Genomic DNA, 26,529 nt, shown 5'->3' with positions numbered 1-26,529 from the left:
TTTAACAGTATAAACCTACATCCTTTCTGCTCCAATTAAGTCATATTCAACTTGAAACGTTAACTGTTTCTCTCTCCACAGATGCTGCTAAATCTGCTATGGAAGAGAAAATGCTGGAAAATCTCAGCAGGTCTGGCAGCATCTGTAGGGAGAGAAAAGAGCTAACGCTTTGAGTCCAATGACTCTTTGTCAAAGCTAACAGCAGAGAAAGTGGGAAATATTGCTACTGTGGAGTGAGAATGGAAGATGAGTCATAGCCACAGAAACCCAGGGAAACCGGGTGCTAATGGCCACAGAAAGCAAGGGGAAAGAGTGCTAATGGCTGTCCCCAGAGAGGACAAAAGATGTGAAAGGTCAAACAGCAGAGAAACTAACATCAGAGGATGAACTGTAGATGTGGGGGGAGGGGAAGGGGAAGGGGGAAGCAAAGAGGAGAAAGGTGAAGGAAAGGTGGATAAGATTGGGGGAGGGGGGGGGAATTAAATATATATCAAGAAAGAAAGAAATGGTAAAAGACAATGGTAAAAGCCAAATCTGCTACGTTCAGCATCTTTTTGTTTTTTTCCAGATTTTCAGCATCCGTGGGATTTTACTTTTATTCTGGGTCTACAAGGTATTCAACAACATCTTCTTCTTCAGCGATAACGCACTAATAAGTATGATTGTCCACCTGAGGAGCTCCATTTTACTAGTCATGGGTTCTGTGGGTCCTTGTTTGGCTGATGAGCCCAATCCTCGAGCAGCTTCTTTGACCACACATTTGAAAGGTGTTTCCGGGACATGGCATTGGTCCCCGGACTCTAGATTGCTGATATTCCTTTCCCATGTTCCTTTTCTGGACCTCCTCTTGCCATCAGGCGTCCTCGAAGAATTGTGTCCCTTCAATCAGGATGTTCCTCCAAGTAGGTCTCTTGTGAGCAAGGGTCTCCCAGGCATTGACTTTGATGTTGCATTTCTTGAGGTAAGTCTTCAGAGTGTCTTTGAAGTCCTTCGGACGCCTTCCCTGAGCTAGGCAAAGATGATTTGTTTTGGAAGTCGAGACTGTGACATCCTAAGCATATGGCCGGCCCATCGGAATTGGTTTTGAATGATCATAGCCTCAATGCTGGCGCTCTTGGCTCCTTCAAGGATACTGATGTTAATACACCAGTCCTCCCAGCTGATGCGGAGAATTCATCTCATACAGCGTTGATTGTACCTCTCCAGGGCCTTGAGGGGACGCCTGTACATAGTCCACCTTTCTGAACCATATGGAAGAGTTAGGAGGCCAACCGCCTTGTACATAAGGATCTTGGCATCAGCATGGATGTCATGGTCAAAGACTCTCATCCTAGTGCGGCATGTGGCACAGTGGTTAGCATTGCTGCCTAAGGCGCTGAGGACCCGGGTTCGAATCCCGGCCCTGGTTCATTGTCCGTGTGGAGTTTGCACATTCTCCCCATGTCTGCGTGGGTTTCATGCCCACAACACAAAGATGTACAGATTAGGTGGATTGGCCACGCTAAATTGCCCCTTAATTGGAAAAAAAAATAATTGGGTACTCTAAATTTATTTTAAAAAACTCCCATCCTTAGGCATCCGAAGGAGGCGCTCGCAGATTGGATATGATGTTGGACCTCCGCATCGATGTCAGCCTTAGAGGAGAGGTGGCTCCCCAGATATGGGAAAAGTTGCACATTTGGGAGAGTTTCTCCATTGATCTTGATGGAGGGCATTAGCTATGAGGAGAGGTTGGATAAACTCAGTTTGTTCTCACCGTGGAACAACGGTTGAGGGGTGACCTGATATAAGTCTACAAAATTATGAGGTACATGGACAGAGTGGAGAGTCAGAAACATATTCCCAGGGTGGAAGAGTCAATTACTAGGGGACATAGTTTTAAGGTGCGAGGGGCAAAGTTTAGAGATGTGCGAGGAAAGTTTTTTTATGCAGAGAGTAGCGGGTGCCTGGAACTCGCTACCGGAGGTGGTGGTGAAAGCAGGTACGATAGTGATGTTTAAGAGGCGTCTTGACAAATATATGAATAAGATGGGAATAGAGGGACACGGGCCCCGGAAGTGTAGAAGGTTTTAGGTTCGACAGGCAGCATAGTCAGCGCAGGCTTGGAGCGCCAAAGGGTCTGTGTTCCTGTGCTGTACTTTTCTTCGTTCTTTGAGGGAGAGACCGGATCTTACTCTGGAGGGGATTGGTAAATAACTTGAGTCTTTGATGTGTTCCTATGCGATGGGTTAGTTGACTGGACGACTGGTTTGTGATGCAGAACAACACCAACAGCACAGGTTCAAATCCCGTACCGGCTGTGTTATTCATGAAGGCCCCACCTTCTCAACCTCGCACCTCAGGTTAAATCACCCCGTCAGCTCTCCCCTTATGGCGGCACAGTGGTTAGCACTGCTGCCTCACAGCACCAGGGATGGGTTCAATTTCGACTTTGGGTGACTGCCTGTGAGAAGTTTGCACATTGTCTGCGTGGGTTTCCTCCGGGTGCTCTGGTTTCCTCCCACAGTACAAAAATGTGCAGGTTAGGTGGATTGGCTTTCCCCTTAGTGTCCAAGGATGTCTAAGTTAGATTAAGGGGTTATAGGGAGAGGGCAGGAAAGTGGGCTTGAGTGATGTGCTCTTTCAGAGGGTTGGTGCAGACTCGATGGTCTGAATGGTCTCCTTCTGTACAGCGTGGATTCTATAATTCAAAAAAATAATGTGGTAGAAATTCCTTTTTGGTGGTGACAAAATACCGATGGCTATCACATGGCTGCCCATCATGGCTTCAAATGAATTGAAAACTGGGCTGGAATGTACAAGAGGTGGCAGATGTGCTACTTCCCATTTTGTAACAAATTTCTACCCAACATGGCTGATTTGTTTTCCTATTCTTCCATGGGATGTGACCGTCACTGGCCAGGCCAGCATTTGTTGCCCATCGCTAATTGCCCTTGAGTAGGTGGTGGTGAGCTTATTTGGTGTAGGTACATCCATAGTGCTGTTTGGGAGGGAGTTTCAGGATTTTGACCCAGCCACAGTGAAGAACAGCAATATAGTTCCAAATCAAGATGGTATGTGGCTTGGAGGGGAACTTGAAGGTGGTGTTCCCATGCATCTGCTGCCCTTATCCTTCTTTGTAGAAAAGGTCACTAGATTGGGAGGTGCTGTTGAAGGAGCCTTGGTGAGCTGAAGTGCATCTTGTAAATTGTACAGCCTGCTGCCACTGTACATCAGTAATGGATGGGGTGGATGTTGGAGACGGTGGAGGGAGTGCAAATCAAGCAGACTGCTTTGTGCTGTATGGTATCATGGTTCTTGAATGTTGTCGGAGCTGCACTCATCCAGGCAAGTAGAGAGAGAGTATATAATCAAACTCCTGACTTGTGTGTTGCAGATGATCGACTGGCTTGATGACCAGGAGACTCCACAAATTTCCCCACCCTCAATAGCCCATCAGATCAGTGCAAAAGATAAGGCTGAAGCATTTGCAACTATCTTCAGCTAGAAATGCTGAGTGGATGCTCCAGCTCGGCCTCCTCCTAAGGTGCCCAGGTTTGTGCCCTAGAACTAGCTGTGCCCTTAGCCAAGCTTTTCCAGCACAGCCAATTACCACTCCACCATTCTACTCTTTATCATCAATGTGATTGAAGGTGTCATTAACACTGCTGTCAAGCTGCACTTACTCAGAGGTATCCTGCTCACTGACGCTCGATTTGGGTTCCACCAGAGCCACTCAGCTCCTGACCTGTTTGCAGCCTTGGGCCAAACATGGACAAAAGAGCTGAACTCCAGAGGTGAGATGAAGTGCCTGCCTTTGACATCAAGGAAGCATTTGAACATCACAGAGCCCTAGCAAAACTGGAGTCAATGGGAATCAAGGGGGAAACTCTCCACTGGTGGGTCTCATATCTAGCTTGTGGTTGTTGGAGATCAATCATCCCAATTCCAGGAGTTCCTCACGAAACGTATACTAGGCGAAACCATGTTCAACTGTTTCAATGATGTTCTCTCCGTCATAAATAAGGTCAGAACTGGGGATGTCTGCTGATGATTGCACAATATTCGGCATTATTTGTGACTCAGATACTGAAGCAGTCCACATCCATATGCAAAACCTGGACAACACTTGGGCATGGGCTGAGAAGTGTAAAGTTACCTTCATGACATACAAAGGTCAAGCAATAGCCATCTCCAACAATAGAGAATCCAACCATTTCCTCATTACATTCAATGGCTGAATCCCCACTATCAACATCCTGGAGAGTACCATTGACCAGAAACTGAAATAGGGCAGCAGCGTGGTTAGCACTGTTGCTTCACAGCGCCAGGGTTTGATTCCCGGCTTGGGTCACTGTCTGTGCGGAGTCTGCACGTTCTCCCCACGTCTACAAGGGTTTCCTCCATTAAGTCCCGAAAGACATGCTTGTTAGGTGAACTGGACATTCTGAATTCTCCCTCAAGTGTACCCGAACAGGTGCCGTAGTGTGGCGACTAGGGGATTTTCACAGTAACTTCATTACAGTGTTAATGTGAGCCTACTTGACACCAATAAAGATTATTAATTATAATCATTATTAGTTATATTAATAGTGACTCTAAGAGGTCAGAGGCTGGGAATTTTAGATCGTTTCTGCAGCTTAAACCAATATTCCATTTGCCTGCTCTGGTGAATACAAAGGATCCCATGACCCTATTTCAAAATAGAGCAGGGGGAGTTATCAGTGTTATCCCGTCCAATATCCATCCCTCAATCCACATCACAAAAACAGAATATCTGACGATGATCATATTGTTGTTTGTGGGATCTTACTGTGCGTAAAATTAGCTGCTGCATTTCCTTCATCACAACAGCGACCACATTTCAAATATACTTAATTGCCCATAAAGCGCTTTGAGATGCCCAGCGGCCTCGATAATCATGAGATAAATCCATGTTTTTCTTTTTTTTTATCTTGTTGAGGTGTTTTACAGGTGAGCAAGGCCAGTCAGCCTATGCTTCCAGCAGTCTGAGGGTGGGTGACCCAAAGGGATTACATGATTCTCGTAAATGTGTCCTTCGGGGGGTGGGGGTGGCGGGAGACAATACTTTGTACAAAAAGCACCCCCCCCCCCCCCCCCCCCCAGATCCAGACTTTAACACGCACTAGCCACGTTAATAAACCAAGATGGATTTTACAAAGCCATGAAGAGAGCTGGGTCTTAACCGCTGCGCCTCTGGCAAGCTGCCCCCCTATTGTTGCCCAGGATGGGGAGAAGGGCAGAGCGGCTCGGGCCGGCCCATGTAGCCGTCAAGAGATATCCCTCCCCGCGGTGAGCGAGCGCGCCAAGCCGAGGCCCGCTCACTTATACCTCCCCCCTTCTCTCGGTTAAACCTGGCGGATTAGCGGCCTCCCGGCTCAGTGTGTTGCACCCACCTGAAGAGGGTTGAAGATGCCGCTGAGGGTCCGGGTCCGGGCGGCCGGGGCCTCGCTGCTCGCTAACTGGGCGACACGGCAACGTCATCACCCGGCGACAGCACACAGAGAGCGCGAGTCAGCCAGTCAGTCCCTGAGGTGACAGCCTGAGCTCAACTTGACAGCAGTAAGTCAGACAAGAATTTCTGTGCTATCAAGCAAGGAGTTCTAGACTATCAAACAGTGTTTCAGCAAATTAATCCCTTTTAAAAAACACTCAGGATCCTCCCACTGAAGGGGGTACAGTTTTTTCCAAAAAGTATTATCAATGAGATTTGTCATCTAATGTGAGTTTTTTTGCAAACTGATAATACATTTGTTGCAGACACACTCTCAACTAAAGTAATGCTGACATTACTTGTGGGAATACCAGCTTGCTCGTTCACATAGTGAAAATTACAATACACAATATTTTGATTTAAAAAGATTTGTTCATCTTAATGTAGTGAAAGATCAACAGGGCCTCAACGTGTTCTGTTTAAATCATAAGTATAATCTTAGAACTTCACCTTTTTTTCTTAATAAGTACATCGGGCAGTTTTAACCATGTACCATGTCAGTGTTTGCATTGGACTGGAACTACAATCACCTCATCTCAACTAAATTAATTGTGAATCATGTTGAGATATTTCTTAAATGTAATAATAGAAACATAGAAAATAGGAGCAGGAGGAGGCCATTGGGCCCTTTGATCCTGTTCCACCATTCATTATGATCATGGCTGATCATCCAACTCACTACCCTAATCCCGCTTTCCTCCCATGTTCTTTGATTCCCTTTGCCCTTAGTGCTATTCCTATCTACTTCCTGAAAACATACTGGCCGGGATTCTCTGAAATCCCGGCCAAGTGTTGATGCCGGCGTAAACACCCGAGTGGTGCATGCCGGCGTCAACAAGCCTCCTGGCCCAGCGATTCATCGGCCCTCAGGGGGCCAGCACGGCGCCGGAGTGCTGTGCGCTGTTTCGCTGCCGAAAGGCGGCCCTGAACTTCTGGCGGCGTTCCGCGCATGTGCGCAACAGCCTTCTCCGCGCCAGCGCATGCGTGTGGTGGCCGCCTCCGCACCGACGACGGAGCAACATGGCGGAGCCCTACAGCGGGCCCGCACGGAAAGAGGTAGTCCCTCTCCAGATCGTGGGCGCCCGCCGATCAGTAGCCCCCGATCGCGGGCCAGGACGCTGTGGAGGCCCCCACCAGAGTCTGATCCCCCCGCTCCCCCCCCCCCCCCCCCCACCAGGATGGCCACTGCAGCCGCGGGTCCGAGCTCCCGCCGGGTGGTATCAGGCAGGGATTTGGCCGGTCGACTGCGGATAATCGCCGCGGGGCCTCCTTCAGCGGCCCCCGACCGGCGCCGCATTGGGCGTGATTGCTGCCGATTCTCCAGTCCCCAGAGAATCGTGGCCCGGTGTCGGATCGGCGTGGCAGGAATTTCCCACGTCACCGGCAATTCTCCGACCCGGCGCGGGCTTGGAGAATCCTAGCTACTACGTTTTGACCTCCACTACTTCCTGTGGTAAAGAATTCCATAGGCTCACCACTCTCTGGATGAAGACATTTCTCCTTATCTCTGTCCTAACTGGTCTACCTGTACCTTCAGACTGTGAACCCTGGTTCTGGACACACCCACCATCGGGAACATCCTTCTTGCATCTACTCTGTCTAGTCCTGTTAGAATTTTATAGGTTTCTATGAGATCCTCCTCATTCTTCTCAATTCCAGCGAATACAACCCTAACGGATTCAATCTCACCATATCCATTAGTTTCACCATCCCAGGAATCAGTCTGGTAAACATTTGCTGCACTCCCTCTAGAGCAAGAACATCCTTCCTCAGATAAGGAAACCAAAACTGCACACAATATTCCAGATGTGGCCTTACCAAGGCCCCGCCTGCTGTACCTGCATGCTTACCTTCAGTGAAGGGTGTACGAGGACACCCAAGTCACGTTGCATATTCCCCTCTCCTAATTTACGGCCATTCAGCTAATAGTCTGCCTTTTCGCTTTTGCTACCAAAGTGGATAACCTTGCATTCGTTCAAATTATACGGCATCTGCCGTTCATTTTCCCACTCACTTAACTTGTTCAAATCACACTGAAGGATCTCTGCATCTTCCTCACAACTCACCCTTCCACCCAACTTGGTGTCATCTGCAAATTTGGAGACATTACATTTTGTTCCCTCATCCAGATCATTAATATATATTGTGAATAGCTGGGGTCCCAGCACCGAACCCTGTGGTACCTCAATTGTCACTGCCTGCCAATTTGAAAAAGACCTGTTAATTCCTACTCTTTGTTTTCTGTCTGCCAACCTGTTTTCTATCCATCTCAATACACTACCCTAAGCATTTCTTTTTTTTTTATTTATTCTCCTTTTTCACATTTTCTCCCAAATTTGCACCCACCAACAATAAACAATAAGCAGTAACAAATATAATGTAAATCCCCATATCAACAACAACAATCCCATCCTCCCACCAACCCCCAAACAACTGCCCGCATGTTAACATAAACAACAAAAAGGAATCAGGAATCACCCATAGTCACCATTAACACATACTGCCGCCCCCCCCCCAACCAACCAATGTTCAATGTTATCCAATTCTTGAAAGTGCATAATGAATAACGCTCATGAATTGTAAAACCCCTCCATCCTTCCCCTCAGTTCAAACTTAACCTTCTCAAGAGTCAAGAATTCCCTCCGCCACGCCAGGGCACAGGGTGGAGAGGTTGCTCTCCATCCCAACAGGATCTGCCTTTGGCGATCAACAAGGCGAAGGCTACAACATCTGCCTCTGCACCCGTTTCCAACCCCGGCTGTTTCGACACCCCTATTATGGCATCCCGAGGGCCCGTTCCAGTTTCACGTGCACCACTTTGGACATTACCCTAAAAACCTCCTTCCAGTAATCCTCCAGCTTTGGACAGGACCAAAACATATGAACGTGGTTTGTGGAGCCCCCCCTGCAACATTCACACACATCTTCTACCCCCTCAATGAGCCGGCTCTTCCTCGCCCTTGTGAGGTGTGCTCTATATACCATCTTCAGCTGTATCAGCCCCAACCTCGCACACGAGGTGGAGGCGTTCACTCTCGGGAGCACCACATACCAGAACCCCTCCTCCATACCCTCTCCCAACTCTTCCTCCCACTTTTCTTTGATCTCTTCCAGTGGTGAAAAGTGTGAGGTTGTCCATTTTGGAAGGACAAATATGAATGCGGAATACAGGGTTAACGGTAGAGTTCTTGGCAATGTGGAGGAGCAGAGAGATCTTGGGGTCTATGTTCATACATCTTTGAAAGTTGCCACTCAAGTGGATAGAGCTGTGAAGAAGGCCTATGGTGTGCTCGCGTTCATTAACAGAGGGATTGAATTTAAGAGCCGTGAGGTGATGATGCAGCTGTACAAAACTTTGGTAAGGCCACATTTGGAGTACTGTGTACAGTTCTGGTCGCCTCATTTTAGGAAGGATGTGGAAGCTCTGGAAAAGGTGCAAAGAAGATTTACCAGGATGTTGCCTGGAATGGAGAGTAGGTCTTACGAGGAAAGGTTGAGGGTGCTAGGCCTTTTCTCATTAGAGCGGAGAAGGATGAGGGGCGACTTGATAGAGGTTTATAAGATGATCAGGGGAATAGATAGAGTAGACAGTCAGAGACTTTTTCCCCGGGTGGAACACACCATTACAAGGGGACATAAATTTAAGGTGAAAGGTGGAAGATATAGGAGGGATATCAGAGGTAGGTTCTTTACCCAGAGAGTAGTGGGGGCATGGAATGCACTGCCTGTGGAAGTAGTTGAGTCGGAAACATTAGGGACCTTCAAGCAGCTATTGGATAGGTACATGGATTACGGTAAAATGATATAGTGTAGATTTATTTGTTCTTAAGGGCAGCACGGTAGCATTGTGCATAGCACAATTGCTTCACAGCTCCATGGTCCCAGGTTCGATTCCGGATTGGGTCATTGTCTGTGCGGAGTCTGCACGTCCTCCCCGTGTCTGCGTGGGTTTCCTCCGGGTGCTCCGGTTTCCTCCCACAGTCCAAAGATGTGCGGGTTAGGTGAATTGGCCAATGATAAATTGCCCTTAATGTCCAAATTGCCCTTGGTGTTGGGTGGAGGTGTTGAGTTTGGGTAGGGTGCTCTTTCCAAGACCCGGTGCAGACTCAAGGGGCCGAATGGCCTCCTTCTGCCCTGTAAATTCAATGATAATCTATGATTAATCTAGGACAAAGGTTCGGCACAACATCGTGGGCCGAAGGGCCTGTTCTGTGCTGTATTTTCTATGTTCTATGTTCTATGTGCCTTCTCCTCTTCCAAAATAGCCTCGTAAATCGCCGACACTACCCCCTTCTCCAGTCCCACTGTCGTCAGCACCTCCTCCAGCAATGTGGAGGCCGGCTCCACCGGGAAGCTCTGTATCTCCTTTCTGGCAAAATCTCGAACCTGCATGTATGTAAACATTTCACTCTGCTCCAACCAAACTTCGCTCCCAGCTCCTTCAATCCTGTAAAACTGACCACAAAGAAACAAATCTTTTAGTATCTTAATCCCCTTCTCCTCCCATTTCCGAAAATTTCTGTCCCACTTCCCTGGTTCAAATCTGTGGTTCCCCCGAATCGGCATTTCCCTTGACCCTGCCCCCAACCTGAAGTGTTGGCGAAACTGCCTCTGAATTCTCAATGAGCTATTATTACCGGACTCCCTGAGTATTTCCCCGGGGCCATTGGGAGTGGCGCTGTTGCTAGCGCCTTCAATCCCGATCCCCGACACAAACTCTCCTCCATTCTGACCCACTGGGAATCAACCCATCTGAACCAGCTCCGCACCTTCTCCACATTCGCCACTCAGTAATAATACATCAGGTTCGGAAGACCCAAACCCCCTGCCTGCCTTCCCCTCTGTAGCAGCACCTTTCTAACTCTGGCCACCTTCCCTGCCCATATGAACGGGGTAATCATTCCTTCAATCTCTCTGAAAAATGCCTTTGGCAGGAAAATCGCCAAGCATTGGAAAATAAACAGAAATCACGGCAACACGTTCATTTTAACAACCTGTACCCGACGCGCCAGTGACAGAGGGAGACCATCCCACCTTGCCAGATCGGCTTTCGCTCTCCCCACTAAACTAGAAATGTTGTACCTACGGAGCCCCCCCCCCCCCCACTCCAGAGCAACCTGCACCCCCAGGTATCTAAAGTGAGTCCCTGCCCTACGAAATGGCAGCCCATCCAACCCTGCCCCCACCCCCGGCCGAGCCACCACAGGTTTAGCACACTGGGCTAAATCACTGGCTTCTTAAGCAGACCAAGGCAGCACGGTTCAATTCCCGTACCAGCCTCCCCGAACAGGCGCCGGAATGTGGCGATTAGGGGCTTTTCACAGTAACTTCATTTGAAGCCTACTTGTGACAATAAGCGACTTTCATTTCATTTAATTTCAAATACTCACTCTTGTCTAGATTTAATTTATATCACATGAAAGACCCAAACACCCGAAGCACCTCCAGTATTCCCCCTGTTGACATACTCGGTTCCGACACGTGTAACATCGAGTCATCGGCATATAAGGACTCCCTATGCTCTATCCCCTACCGCACTATCCCTTTCCATACCCCCGAACTTCTTAATGCGATGGCCAACGGCTCAATCGCGAGTGCAAACAGCAGGGAGGACATAGGACATCCCTGCCTAGTCCCACGGTGGAGAGAAAGGTATCTCGAGCTGATGTTATTTGTGCGGACACTCGCCCTCGGCTCCTTATATAGTAGCCTTACCCAGTCCACAAATCATGGTCCAATCCCAAACCGCTCCAGAACTGCCATCAAGTACCCCCATTCTACCCAGTCAAACGCTTTCTCGCCGTCCAATGCCACAACTACCTCTGTTTCCTTCCCCTCCGCCGGTGCCGTAACCACGTTCAATACCCTTCTAACGTTTGAAAAGAGCTGCCTCCCTCTCACAAACCCCGTCTGATCTTCACCTATCACCTTCGGGAGGCATTCCTCCAGCCTACCTGCCAGTACCTTCGCCAATACTTTTGTGTCCACGTTTAAAAGTTATATGGGCCTATACGACCCACACTCCGTCGGATCCTTATCTTTTTTAAGCAACAGGGAAATCGATGCCTGCCCCAAAGTTTGTGGTTACACCCCCTTCCCTATCGCCTCCCCAAACATCCCCACCATCCTTGAATTTTTTATAATATTCCACCGGAAACCCATCCGGCCCTGCCACCTTCCCCAACTGCATCCTCCCAATCGCATCTTATATCTCCTGCTCCACTATCTCCTGTGCATCGCCTTCCTGGTAGATAGTCGGTCAAAGCTCGCCTGTAGTTCCTTCCTCTTTTCCAACTTCGCTGGGTCCCCATCTTCTGCATAACTCCTATCTACCTCCAGCATCTCATCTATTACCCTCTGCCGCTCCAAGCTCTCCTCATTGTCCACCCTGGCCCCTAAGCATTTCTTATGCGAGACTTTGTCAAAAGCCTTCTGAAAGACCAAAGATACTACATCCACTTGCTCCCCCGATCAATTCTACTAGTTACATCCTCAAACAATTCCAGTAGAATTGTCAATCGTGATTTCCCCTTCATAAATCCATGCTGACTGTCCGATCCTGCCACTCAGTGCTCTGCTATAAAATCTTGGATTCCAGAATTTTCCCCACTACTGATATCAGGCTTACTAGTTTATAATTCCCTGTTTTCTCTCTACCTCCCCTTTTAAATAGTGGAGTTACATTAGCTTTCCCTCCAATCTATAGGAACTGTTCCAGAGTCTATAGAATCCTGAAAGATGACCACAAATGCATCCACTATTTCTAGAGCCACTTCCTTAAGTACTCTGGGATGTAAATTATCAGGCCCTGGGGATTCATCAGCCTTCAATCCCATCAATTTCCCCAACACCATTTATCTACTAATATTGATCTTCAGTTTCTCCCTGTCACTGAATCTTGTATTCCCCAACATTTCTGGTATCTATTTGTGTCCTCATTTGCGAAGACAGAACCAAAGTGTGTGTTTAGTTGCTCACGATTTCTTTGCCCCCTATTATACATTCCCCTGTTTCTGACTGTAAGGGACCTACATTTGTCTTCACCAATCTTTTTCTCTTCACGTACCTATAGAAACTTTTACAGTCAGTTTTTATGTTCCCTGCAAGCTTACACTCGTACTCTAATTTCCCCTTCTTAAACAATCCCTTGGTCCTTCTTTGCTGAATTCTAAACTGTTCCCAATCTTCAGAGCTGCTGTTTTTCTTGGCCAATTTGTCTGCTACTTCTTTGGATTGAATACTATCTATAATTTTCCTTGTAAGCCACGGATTGGCCACCTTTCCCATTTTACCTATGTGCCAAACAGGAATAAACAATTGTTGCAGTTCCCCCATGCACTCCTTGAATATTTGCCATTGCCTGTCCACTGTCATTCCCAATCGATCAAAGCCAACTCACGCCTCATATCATTGTAGTTTCCTTTACTAAGATTCAGGAGCTTAGTCTCAGAATCAACTATTTGACTCTCCACCTTGATGAAAAATTCCAGCATATTATGAGCAAAGAACATTACAGCACAGGAACAGGCCCTTCGGCCCACCAAGCCTGCACCAATCCAGAATCCTTATTTAGACCTACTACTTATTGCCCAAACGATCTGTATCCCTCCATCCCCGCCTGTTCATGTGTCTACCAAGATAAATCTTAAACGTTGCTATCGTGCCTGCCTCCACCACCTCCACTGGCAATGCATTCCATGCACCCACCACCCTCTACGTGAAAAACTTTCCCCACGCATCTCCCCTCAACTTTCCTCCTCTCTCCTTGAACCTGTGTCCCCTTGCTATTGAGTCTCCTACCCTGGGAAAAAGCTTCTGCTTATTCACCCTGGGGCTGCTCTTTCCCAGGGGGCTCGCACAACTAGATTGCCATTGATTCCGTTCTCATTACACAGTACCCAGTCTTGGATGGCTTGTTCTCTGGTTGGTTCCTCTAGATTGCTATCTTTTGCAATATAACATGAGAAATATACAATATGGGAAGTACAACCTCTCCATTTTAGCATGGTCTAATATAATGGCTAATAAAAAGATTGAAAGAGTCAATGGGGAGGTTTCAAAGAACCAGTTTAAAAATAAGTTTGGGCTTCACATTCTGTCACCAGTAACAAATTGTTAGTTGGTATGATTAGAGAACTCGCGAAAGCTTCTCGGCAGGGTGGGAAAATGATAATGGTCTTAATGGGACTTGATTGCTGAGGTTGGGGAATAGGATTCTGTTAGAGATAGTGTACCTTTTGTGACGATATGCATAATGTAAGTTTGTACATAATGTTATGCATGACCTCTGACCACTAGGTGGCACTGTAAACTCATCACGTCACCATGTGATTGGGGAGTTGGGTGTTGATCGTGCTGGGAGATAGACATATTTGCAGTAGTTCCACAAGACTTGTTCAGTGTTAGTTGTTTGTTAGATTGTTTATCCTAGTTATCTTATCACTCAGTTTGTTCTTTAATAAATTATTTTAAACTACATGTTCTGGAGCACCTCTTTCACTTCGGCCAGTCTACAGAACATGACATGCTACCAGGTGTGATGATTTAACCAGAACTTGAAGATTCTGTACAAGACAATTCAAACCACTGAATATAACTGAGGATAAGAAAGGAAACAAATCTTTGCGACTAACCTTGCAAGCTACTGGCATCTTGTGCTCAACACACAGTAAAACTTCGAAGCCTGGAATGGAAGGTATCAAGGCACCTCAACAGCTTCAGTTTACCAGTAATGTAGAAGAAATTTGGTGGGTGTTTAAGCAGCGGTTTAAATTGTATGTTGCAGCCCTTGGTCTGCAGGCACAGCTCGATGAGAGGCGTAACGCGTTGCTGCTCACTAGAGCAGGTCCACAAGCAATTGAGATCTTCAATACTTTTGCATTTGAAGACGAGGCTGTCGGCAAAAGCTGTGAAGACGGGCTTAAATGATTTGACCAGCATTGCTCCCCTAGAAAAAACTAAACCTTCGAGCGCTATAATTTCCATATGCACACCCAAAACGGGGGAGAGGCATTCGATAGCTTCCTTACTGACTTGTGACTGAAAGCGCAGTCATGAAATTTCGGCACACTCCAGTCGTCAATGACACAAGACTAGATAGTGTTTGGAATCTCCAATAATAAAATGCTGCGAGCTGCTACTACGGGATACAGACCTGAAATTTGAAAGTGCCATTTAAATATGTCATGCTAGTTAGCTTGCTGCAAAGCAGCTCGACATGTTGAATCTCCATAGTTTTGCTGCAAAGGCAGAAGAGGTGGTGTGGTGATGCAGCTGAATAAGAAATGTGCTCCCAGTGCGAGTGGCCATTTGGAACGGCTGACCCGATCCTCCATTTTGTATCCATAATGTGGCAAATGGCATATGCCAAGGCAATGCCCTGTTTATGGAAAAACATGTGCCATCTGTAATGGCAAGAATCATTTTGAAACCCAATGTAATGCAAGAAAAAGGCCTGAACAAACATAGAGTATCAGCGCCATTGGTGTGTCTCGAGAATACATTCTTTGTAGATGTGGGGTGGAATTCTCCGATAATGGGGCTAAGTGTTGACGCCACCGTAAATACTGTTGTGTTTTACAACGGCGTCAACGGGCCCCCAGGTACATCAATCCAGCGGCCCACAAGGGGCCAGCACAGGAGCCACGGGAAGTGCCCGAAGGAGCGGCCGCCGATACGCAGGTTGCGTCATTGACGTGACGCCACGGCGACCTAGAAAATTCACACCCCCACACACAGCCGTCGCATGGAAGATGGCCGCCCGCCGTGCAGCGCCCAGGTTCCGAGATGGCGAATCAGGCACCCTCATTGATGCCGCGGAGTAGAGGAGGGGGGTTCTGTATCCCAGACCCGGCCGCAGGACACCAGGCGCCACCATTCGGCGTTTGTGGGCAGTGGTGGGCAAGGCCGTCAGCGCTGTTGGGCCGGTTGCCAGGACAGGTGAACAGTGCAGGAAGAAGCTGCACGACGTACTCAGGGCAGCCAGGGTAAGCACCCAGCACTGTGCCCCTGCTACCAACCCCCCTACCCCCCACACATGTGACACCGCCCCCCCCCTCCCCCAGGGGACAGTCTAACCCCCGCTCTGCCCCACATGGCTGCACCCACCCATGCCAGCCGCAGTGGCCGAGTGCCCTGTACAGCTATGCCATCATAGACCCAACCGCTGGGCTGCATGAATCGGACCATCTAACACTGTTTATGTTTGTGTGCCCTGCCCCTACCCCCCCCAGAAGAAGTCTGCCCATAACCGCAGGGAGCGGGAGAAAACTGGAGGGGGAGCACCTGAATTGCGTTCCCTCACCGTGCCTGAGCAGAGGGCACTGAACATCGTTGGCGGACCCGAGGAACGGGAGGCTGCCGATGCCGAGATCGGAGGCGCGCCACCAAATGAGAATGCTCTGCCTGGCCGCAGCTCCTCACAATACATTTGTGCCAACCACACCCCCTCACCGCAGCCCCTCACCCCACACCCTCACCCCACACCCTCACCCCCGTCCATCTGTCTACCATACATGCTGTCTTGTGTCGTACAGGACCAGCCGGCCATGGTCCCAGCCCATCCGGCGCCCTCTGCCCCAGCCAGTGCCAGGGCCGGTGCCCCCCAGGAATGCAAGCACTGACGGGGAGGCCAGCCGTCTCAACAGCCCTGCCCCCGACACGAGCCAGGACATGGAAACCCAGGGGACAGAAACACAGAGGACAGAGACACAGGGGACAGAGACACAGAGGACGGAAACACAGAGGACGGAGACACAGAGGACGGAAACACACGGAAACACAGAGGACGGAAACACAGAGGACGGAAACACAGAGGACGGAAACACAGGGGACGGAAACACAGGGGACGGAAACACGGGGGACGGAAACACGGGGGACGGAAACACGGGGGACGGAAACACGGGGGACGGAAACACGGGGGACGGGGGACGGGAACACGGGGGACGGGAACACGGGGGACGGGAACACGGGGGACGGAAACACGGGGGACGGGAACACGGGGGACGGAAACACAGTGGACTGACACACAGAGGACAGAAACACAGGAGACGGGCACACGGGACCGAAACTCAGGGCACCGACACACAGGGGATTGAGACACAGGAATCCAACACACAGCACAACACTGCACAGGAGACCCTGGACTTCAGGTCCGATGAGGACAGAGACTTTCCTTCACTGCTGTCTCCTACACCCTCCACCATCGCAGAGACTATCTCCTCGGTTGGGCTCTTTAGTGATGAGGCTCCTGGGACACTTACTGGTGAACAACACACAGCCGCTCCGATACAGCAGGTGGAGATAGGAGCAGCCGAGGGGCTGGACGGTCAGGGGGCAGCCCGGCCTGAGCAACCAGCTGCCGTCCAGACGGGTCCCGGGTGTGGTAGTCACCACTAGTTGTATTACATGTGTTACGGCACTGCCCATATAGTAGAGGTACATAGGTAAATCCCTGTCTGCTGGCTCCCGGAGTCGCAGGTGACCAAGTCGGCGCCCACATCACCACCAGGACTGAGGCAATCGCAGAGGAGGGTCAAGGCCCCCGACAGACTTAACCTGTAATGTTTCCACCACACCCGCCGGACTCTTTTTTTTAACAGGGGGTGAATGTGGTTGTCACCACTAGTTGTATTACATGTATTACGACATTGTCTGTATAGTCGAGGTACATGGGTAAATCCCTGCCTGCTGGCTCCGCCCAGTAGGCGGTGTATAAATGTGTGTGCTCGCCGGTGCTGCAGCCATTCTGGTTCCAGCTACAGGAGGCACAACATCTTTGCTCAATAAAGCCTTGATTATTCCACTACTCTCGTCTTTGTGGTAATTGATAGTGCATTATTGGGTTCCTGGAATTTCCACTCCCACCCATAGATCTGATGCAGTCAGCGACCCAGGGACGGGAGAACAGGATGACGGCCGGCTTCCAGCACCTGCAGACGCAGGTGAAGGAGTGTATCCGCATGCAGGAGCAGGGAGTGGTGCCGATCATGCTTGCCACCCAGGCCGAAACCTCACAGGTGGCGTCCGCGGTGGAGGCAATGGGGGCAAAGGTGTCGGACATGGGTCAGGTTATGCAAGGCCTGTGGCTATCTGTGCAGGCGGGGCCATGGCCCAGGACAGGGCTGCGCAGTTACTGGCAGCCATGAGCCAGAGCCAGCTGCAGATTTCAGCAGCGCTCCTCAGTGTGGCCCAGTCTCAGCAGGTCATCACTGAAAGTACCCGCGCCATTGCCTAGGTGCGGGAAAGTATCGCACAGACCCAGAGAGAGATGGCACAGTCCCAGAGGGAAGTGGCACAGTCCCAGAGGGAGGTGTCACAAACCCAGTCAGGGATGGCTCACTCCCTGAGCTCCATGGCCGCTAACATGCAGACCCTGGTCGATACCAGAGCGGGCCTTCCGGGCTGGCAGCGCCAGGTGTTGGGGGTGCCTCGGGGGATATCTCCGCTCGCACCCCCACCCCATTGAGAAACCCAGGTGCCATTGGACACCCCGAGGGAAGAGGAGGTATTGGGGCATCTGCCGGTGACTCCTGCAGGGGATGCCCAAGAACACCTCGGACTCCCCGCACCCCCCCCCCCTCCTGTCCTTGGTGGGAAGTGGGCAGAACAGGGGGGCACCACGCCAGCAGGGATGCCCGAGGAGCAGCCTGGCCGATCCAGGCCGGGCCGCCCCAGGAAACATGCGCCAACAGGGGCCCTAGTCGCAGGGCAGGGATCACTGCAATCCACCTCCACTCCTGCTGAACCGCCTGGGGAACCATCTAGGCGTAGTGTTAGGGCCCGTAAGACCAGAAAGTTAGACACTTAGTAAGTTGGCATATGTGCAGGGCACAGTTCAGTTATAGAGACTAGGACACATGTATATAACTTTTCTAATTAAACACATTTTACCACCGATGGAAGCTGCCTCTGTGCTCTGCCTAATGTGTGCGGGGGTGGGGCGGGAAGTGGGTGCCACTGTGGGTGAGGGGCGATGGAACGTTGAGCCCCAGTGGGTGTGACGTGCGCCCCCCTACGGACGTCCACACCACCCCGCCCCCAGCGAAACAACAGGGTCATGTGATTGTGGTAGTCACCACTAGTTGTATTACATGTATTACGACATTGTCTGTATAGTAGAGGCACATGGGTAAATCCCTGCCTGCTGACTCTGCCCAGTAGGTGGTGTATAAATGTGTGTGCTCGCCGGTGCTGCAGCCATTCTGGTTCCAGCTACAGGAGGCACAACATCTTTGCTCAATAAAGCCTCGATTATTCCACTACTCTCGTCTTTGTGGTAATTGATAGTGCATCAATTTATTGAGCAAAGATTTTTTTTAATGATGGATCTCCGCATCAAGCCTGATCGCCTGCAGCTGAGCACTCAAGCAGCCAACGCTACGTCCGCCTTTGACCACTGGCTAGCCTACTACGAAAGCTACCTCCGAACATCCACTGAGGAACCCTCGGATTCGCAGAAGCTCCAAGTCCTCTGTTCACGGGTGAGCCCTGACATTTTTCCTCACATCCGGGATGCGCCCACTTACTCCGAAGCGATGGAGCTCCTGAAGGGACATTATGTTCGACCAATCAATTAAGTATACGCCAGGCACCTCCTGGCCACGAAACAGCAACTCCCCGGGGAGTCTCTGGATGATTTCTGGTGTGCCCTGCACATCCCAGGTAGGAACTGTGACTGGCAGGCAGTCCAGCACACCAAACTTTTAATTCGAGATGCTTATGTTACGGGCATGAAGTCTGCGTACGTCCGCCAGCGGCTACTGGAAGGGGGTACGCTTGATCTTGTGGGAACTAGGCAGCTCGCTAATTTGTTAGAAGTGGCCTCTCGTAACCTTCTGTTCTACGCCCCCGACTGCGCGGCACCCTCGTGGGCATCGTGGGTCCCACCAGCTGCCGACTCCAGCTCACTGCAAGCCTGCACCACGCGGCAGCCAGCCAACTCTGGGGGGGCCCAAGTGTTATTTTTGCGGGCAAAACAAACACCCCAGGCAGCGCTGCCCGGCACGGAGCACGACCTGCAATGGCTGTGGGAAGAAGGCACACTTTGTTTCTGTTTGCCAGGCCCGGTCGGTTGCCGATGTTTTCAGGCCCGGCGTTCCTACACCCCCCCCACGTGTGACCCACGGGTGTCGCCATTTTCCCCTTCACAAGCCACGTGCAGCCCATGGGTGCCGCCATTTTTGATGTCGCCCGCCATGTGCGCCCCGAGGGCGCCACAACCTTCGGCGCCATTTTGGACGGCGTCTCTTGACCCTGCTCGTCTGGCCGTTCATCGCCTGCCGCTACCTCCAACACCGCTGACTAGCCCGGGACCTCCCAGCATTTGCCGCAGCTCGCCTCTATCATCCTGGATCAGTCCCGGTCCCACAACCTCGCGATCGTGACGACGACGGTGAAGATCGATGGCACGAGACGACCTGCCTTTTTGACCCCGGGAGCACAGAGAGCTTTATCCACCCCACTACGGTAAGGCACTGCTCCCTCCCGGTACACCACGTCACCCAGAAAATCTCCTTGGCCTCCGGATCCCATTCCGTGGAAATCCGGAGGTACTGCATCAAGACCCTCACCGTCCAGGGCGTAGAGTTCAGCAACTTCCGGCTCTACGTCCTCCCCCACCTCTGCGCTGCCCTGTTACTCGGCCTGGACTTTCAGTGCCATCTCCAAAGCCTAACCTTAAAATTCGGCGGACCCCTACCCCCCTCACCGTATGCTGCCTCACGACCCTTAAGGTCGATCCACCTTCCCTGTTTGCGAACCTCACCCCGGATTGCAAACCCGTCGCCACTAGGAGCAGATGGTACAGTGCCCAGGACAGGACCTTCATCAAGTCGGAGGTCCAACGGCATCTGCGGGAAGAGGTCATTGAGGCCAGCAACAGCCCCTGGAGAGCTCAAGTGGTAGTAGTAAAGACTGCGGAGAAGCATAGGATGGTCATTGACTACAGTCAGACCATCAATCGGTACACGCAGCTCAATGCGTGCCCCCTCCCACGCATATCTGACATAGAACATAAAACATAGGAAAATACAGCACAGAACAGGCCCTTCGGCCCACGATGTTGTGCCGAACCTTGTCCTAGATTAATCATAGATTACCATAGAATTTACAGTGCAGAAGGAGGCCATTCGGCCCATCGAGTCTGCACCGGCTCTTGGAATGAGCACCCTACCCAAGGTCATCACCTCCACCCAGCACTAAGGGCAATTTTGGACACTAAGGGCAATTTATCATGGCCAATCCACCTAACCTGCACATCTTTGGACTGTGGGAGGAAACCGGAACACCTGGAGGAAACCCACGCACACACGGGGAGGATGTGCAGACTCCGCCCAGACAGTGACCCAAGCCGGAATCGAACCTGGGACCCTGGAGCTGTGAAGCAATTGTGCTATCCACAATGCTACCGTGCTGCCCTTAAGAACAAATTAATCTGCACTATATCATTTTACCGTAATCCATGTACCTATCCAATAGCTGCTTGAAGGTCCCTAATGTTTCCGACTCAACTATTTCCACAGGCAGTGCATTCCATGCCCCTCTACTCTCTGGGTAAAGAACCTACCTCTGACATCCCCCCTATATCTTCCACCATTCACCTTAAATTTATGTCCCCTTGTAATGGTTTGTTTCACCTGGGGAAAAAGTCTCTGACTGTTTACTCTATCTATTCAGAAACCTCTATCAAGTCGCCCTTCATCCTTCTCCGTTCTAATGAGAAAAGGCCGAGCACCCTCAACCTTTCCTCGTAAGACCTACTCTCCATTCCAGGCAACATCCTGGTAAATCTCCTTTGCACCTTTTCCAAAGCTTCCACATCCTTCCTAAAATGAGGCGACCAGAACTGTACACAGTACTCCAAATGTGGCCTTACCAAAGTTTTGTACAGCTGCATCATCACCTCACGGCTCTTAAATTCAATCCCTCTGATAATGAACGCTAGCACACCATAGGCCTTCTTCACAGCTCTATCCACTTGAGTGGCAACTTTCAAAGATGTATGAACATAGACCCCAAGATCTCTCTGCTCCTCCGCATTGCCAAGAACTCTACCGTAAAGCCTGTATTCCGCATTCATATTTGTCCTTCCAAAATGGACAACCTCACACTTTTCAGGGTTAAACTCCATCAGCCACTTCTCAGCCCAGCTCTGCATCCTATCTATGTCTCTTTGCAGCCGACAACAGCCCTCCTTACTATCCACAACTCCACCAATCTTCGTATCGTCTGCAAATTTACTGACCCACCCTTCAACTCCCTCATCCAAGTCATGAATGAAAATCACAAACAGCAGAGGAGCCAGAACTGATCCCTGCGGTACGACACTGGTAACTGGGATCCAGGCTGAATATTTGCCATCCACCACCACTCTCTGACTTCTATCGGTTAGCCAGTTCGTTATCCAACTGGCCAAATTTCCCACTATCCCATGCCTCCTTACTTTCTGCATAAGCCTACCATGGGGAACCTTATCAAATGCCTTACTAAAATCCATGTACACTACATCCACTGCTTTACCTTTATCGACATGCTTAGTCACCTCCTCAAAGAATTCAATAAGACTTGTAAGGCAAGACCTACCCCTCACAAATCCATGCTGACTATCGCTAATCAAGCAGTGTCTTTCCAGATGCTCAGAAATCTTATCCTTCAGTACCCTTTCCATTACTTTGCCTACCACCAAAGTAAGACTAACTGGCCTGTAATTCCCAGGGTTATCCCTAGTCCCATTTTTGAACAGGGGCACGACATTCGCCACTCTCCAATCCCTGGTACCACCCCTGTTGACAGTGAGGACTAAAAGATCATTGCCAACGGCTCTGCAATTTCATCTCTTGCTTCCCATAGAATCCTTGGATATATCCCGTCAGGCCCGGGGGACTTGTCTAGCCCCACGATTTTCAAAATGCCCAACACATCTTCCTTCCGAACAAGTATTTCCTCGAGCTTACCAGTCTGTTTCACACTCCTCTCCAACAATATGGCCCCTCTCATTTGTAAATACAGAAGAAAAGGACTCGTTCAAGACCTCTCCGATCTCTTCAGACTCGATACACAATCTCCTGCTACTGTCCTTGATCGGACCTACCCTCGCTCTAGTCATTCTCATATTTCTCACAAGAGAAAGGCCTGTGTAAAAGGCTTTGGGGTTTTCCTTGATCCTACCCGCCAAAGATTGTTCATGCCCTCTCTTAGATCTCCTAATCCCTTTCTTCAGTTCCCTCCTGGCTATCTTGTATCCCTCCAGCGCCCTGTCTGAACCTTGTTTCCTCAGCCTTATATAAGTCTCCTTTTTCGTCTTAACAAGACATTGAACCTCTCTTGTCAACCATGGTTCCCTCACTCGACCATCTTTTCCCTGCCTGACAGGGACATACATATCAAGGACACGTAGTACCTGTTCCTTGAACAAGTTCCACATTTCACTTGTGTCCTTCCCTGACAGCCTATGTTCCCAACTTATGCACTTCAATTCTTGTCTGAAATCGTATTTACCCTTCCCCCAATTGTAAACCTTGCCCTGTTGCACGCACCTATCCCTCTTCATTACTGAAGTGAAAGTCACAGAATTGTGGTCACTATCTCCAAAATGCTCCCCCACTAACAAATCTATCACTTGCCCTGGTTCATTACCAAGTACCAAATCTAATATGTCCTCCCCTCTGGTCGGACAATCTACATACTGTGTTAGAAAAGCTTCCTGGACACACTGCACAAACACCACTCAATCCAAACTATTTGATCTAATGAGTTTCCACTCAATATTTGGGAAGTTGAAGTCACCCATGACTACTACCCTGTGACTTCTGCACCTTTCCAAAATCTGTTTCCCAATCTGTTCCTCCACATCACTGCTACTATTGGGGGGCCTATAAAAAACTCCTAACAAGGTGACTGCACCTTTCCTATTTCTGACTTCAACCCATACTACCTCAGTAGGCAGATACTCCTCGAACTGCCTTTCTGCAGCTGTTATACTATCTCTAATTAACAATGCCACCCCCACCTCTTTTACCACCCTCCCTAATCTTATTGAAACATCTATAACCAGGGACCTCCAACAACCATTTCTGCCCCTCTTCTATCCAAGTTTCCGTGATGGCCACCACATCGTAGTCCCAATACCGATCCATGCCCTACGTTCACCCACCTTATTCCTGATGCTCCTTGCGTTGAAGTATACACACTTCAACCCATCTCCGTGCCTGCAAATACTCTCCTTTGTCAGTGTTCCCTTCCCCACTGCCTCACTACACGCTTTGGCGTCCTGAATATCGGCTACCTTAGTGGCTGGACTACAAATCCGGTTCCCATTCCCCAGCCAAATTAGTTTAAACCCACCCGAAGAGTACTAGAAAACCTCCCTCCCAGGATATTGGTGCCCCTCTGGTTCAGATGCAACCCGTCCTGCTTGTACAGGTCCCACCTTCCCCAGAATGCGCTCCAATTATCCAAATACCTGAAGCCCTCCCTCCTACACCATTCCTGCAGCCACGTGTTCAACTGCACTCTCTCCCTATTCCTAGCCTCGCTATCACGTGGCACCGGCAACAAACCAGAGATGACAACTCGGTCTGTCCTGGCTTTTAACTTCCAGCCTAACTCCCTAAACTCATTTATTACCTCCACACCCCTTTTCCTACCTACGTCGTTGGTACCAATGTGCACCGCGACTTCTGGTTGCTCACCCTCCCCTTAAGGATCCTGAAGACACGATCCGAGACATCCCAGGCCCTGGCACCCGGGAGGCAACATACCTTCCGGGAGTCTCGCTCGCGACCACAGAATCTCCTATCTATTCCCCTAACCATTGAATCTCCTACTACTATTGCTTTTCTATTCTCTCCTCTTCCCTTCTGAGCCCCAGAGCCAGACTCCGTGCCAGAGACCTGGCCGCTAGGGCCTTCCCCCGGTAGGTCATCCACCCCAACAGCATCCAAAACGGTATACTTGTTTTGAAGGGAAACAGCCACGAGGGATCCCTGCACTGTCTGCCTGTTTGTTTTCTTTCCCCTGACTGTAACCCAGCTACTCTTGTCCTGTACCTTGGGTGTGGTTACCTCCCTGTAACTCTTCTCTATCACCCCCTCTGCCTCCCGGATGATCCAAAGTTCATCCAGCTTCAGCTCCAGTTCCCTAACATGGTCTTTGAGGAGCTGGAGTTGGGTGCACTTCCCGCAAGTATAGTCAGCGGGGACACCGGTGGTATCCCTCACCACCCACATCCTACAGGAGGAACATGCAACTGGCCTAGCCTCCATCCCCTCTTACCTTGCAGAATATAGCTGCCCTGTGGACCAACTGGACCTCCGACTCTGCTCCCAGTCAGCTGCACTCTCTGTAAACTCCTGGCTCCATTCTCGCTCTTTGCGAAAATGTAGGAAACAAAATGAAAGGAGCACCTGACTCCCTCCTCACCTAACTCCCTCAGTCACCAAACTCTCATTATAGCACTCAAATGCACCAAATTCAGCACTCCCTCAGTCACCAAACTCTCACTATAGCACTCAAATGCACCAAATTCAGCACTCCCTCAGTCACCAAACTCTCACTATAGCACTCAAATGCACCAAATTCAGCACTCCCTCAGTCACCAAACTCTCACTATAGCACTCAAATGCACCAAATTCAGCACTCCCTCAGTCACCAAACTCTCACTATAGCACTCAAATGCACCAAATTCAGCACTCAGTGCAAACAAAGTCTGCACTGTAGTGGATCACTTTTATACTGTGAATCTAGCCTCTGAAAACTGGCCTAATCCAATTACCTAATTAACAAGCTCCAGCTGCAAGTACCTACAAGTAGAACCTTTGTTTAAAGCTGATTGAAAATTCACCTTCTTCTAACCCAAACAGCAACTTTTAAGTTAATTAACTAAATAAAAGAAAGACTAGACTTTAGATAAAAATGAACCCTTATACTCCCTCAGTCACCAAACTCTCACTATAGCACTCAAATGCACCAAATTCAGCACTCAGTGCAAACAAAGTCTGCACTGTAGGGGATCACTTTAATACTGTGAATCTAGCCTCTGAAAACTGGCCTAATCCAATTAACTAATTAACAAGCTCCAGCTGCAAGTACCTACAAGTAGAACCTTTGTTTAAAGCTGATTGAAAATTCACCTTCTTCTAAACCAAACAGCAACTTTTAAGTTAATTAACTAAATAAAACAAAGACTAGACTTTAGATAAAAATGAACCGAGACTTCCGGGTGCGGCTATGCAGAGCTAGGTCGCATATTCGCAGCTCCCGCTTGGAACGGACTTTTGGGCTCTTTTACAGGGCCCCACGGCATTTGTTTGACATTTCCCGGTGTGGGAAGAAGACTGCAGCATTCCCCTGACAGTGTCCCCCAGGAATGTTATGTCTTTTGGCTACCAGACCCGGCAGAAACAGTAAAAGATTTGGCTTGAGCTGCAGCAATAGACAAAAGCCTCTTCCAGCATGCAGGCGGGGGAAGGGCAAGCTTAAAGCTGCAATCTGACTTGACTCTATCAAAGGTGAATTCTAGCAGCAGAGGGAACAACTGTGAAAAGATCTACCAAGGCCATTGAAGAAGCAGGGACGAGGCTTCCGGTGGCGGCCATGGAGGAGTAGGTCACGCATTCGGCAGCTCCCGTCTGGAACCGACTCTCAGACCTTTTTCAGGAGTTTCCATAGACTTTTTGGGGCAGACTGGTGAAGCGAACACTGCCAAAAGGATTCCCTCTCGACTTCCGGTTGCGGCTATGCGGAGCTAAGCCGCACGATTCGGCAGCTCCCGCTACCACGGACTTTCGGGCTCGTTAAAGGAGCCCCAACAGAACTTTTTTTTTTTTTTGACGCAACCCGTGGGGAAGGGAAGAGAGAGGTCCCCCTCCAACTTCTATGAAACGGACCAGAAGTGTAACGGCCAAAGGAGCGGCACTGGAGCAACGGGAGAAGTCAGGGAAAGAAAACAAAATGGCGGCGGCCAGGGACAAAGGGGAGCTGCAGGAGTTCATCAAGCGCTGCTTCGAGGAGCAGCGCGAGGAGATGCGCAAAGAGAT

General features: G+C 49.8%; 1 protein-coding gene across 7 annotated transcripts in view; it reads right to left on the bottom strand.

Annotated features, from left to right (window-relative positions):
- The window catches only part of zc3h13 (zinc finger CCCH-type containing 13), a 165,901-nt gene extending 160,406 nt beyond the window's left edge, over positions 1-5,495 (bottom strand). For 6 of the 7 annotated variants that reach the window (XM_072514301.1, XM_072514305.1, XM_072514309.1 and 3 more), the window contains exon 1: positions 5,397-5,495. The gene's annotated coding sequence lies outside the window, so the exon portion shown is untranslated. The remainder of the gene's footprint in view (positions 1-5,396) is intronic. The other variant, XM_072514302.1, reaches the window with a different exon arrangement.
- Between the last annotated feature and the right edge of the window lie 21,034 nt (positions 5,496-26,529).

Source organism: Scyliorhinus torazame, chromosome 8 (assembly GCF_047496885.1).
Source record: "Scyliorhinus torazame isolate Kashiwa2021f chromosome 8, sScyTor2.1, whole genome shotgun sequence".
NCBI classification, from domain to species: domain Eukaryota; kingdom Metazoa; phylum Chordata; class Chondrichthyes; order Carcharhiniformes; family Scyliorhinidae; genus Scyliorhinus; species Scyliorhinus torazame.
Note: the sequence above shows the minus strand (reverse complement) of the source record. Positions and strands in the feature narration are given on the sequence as shown.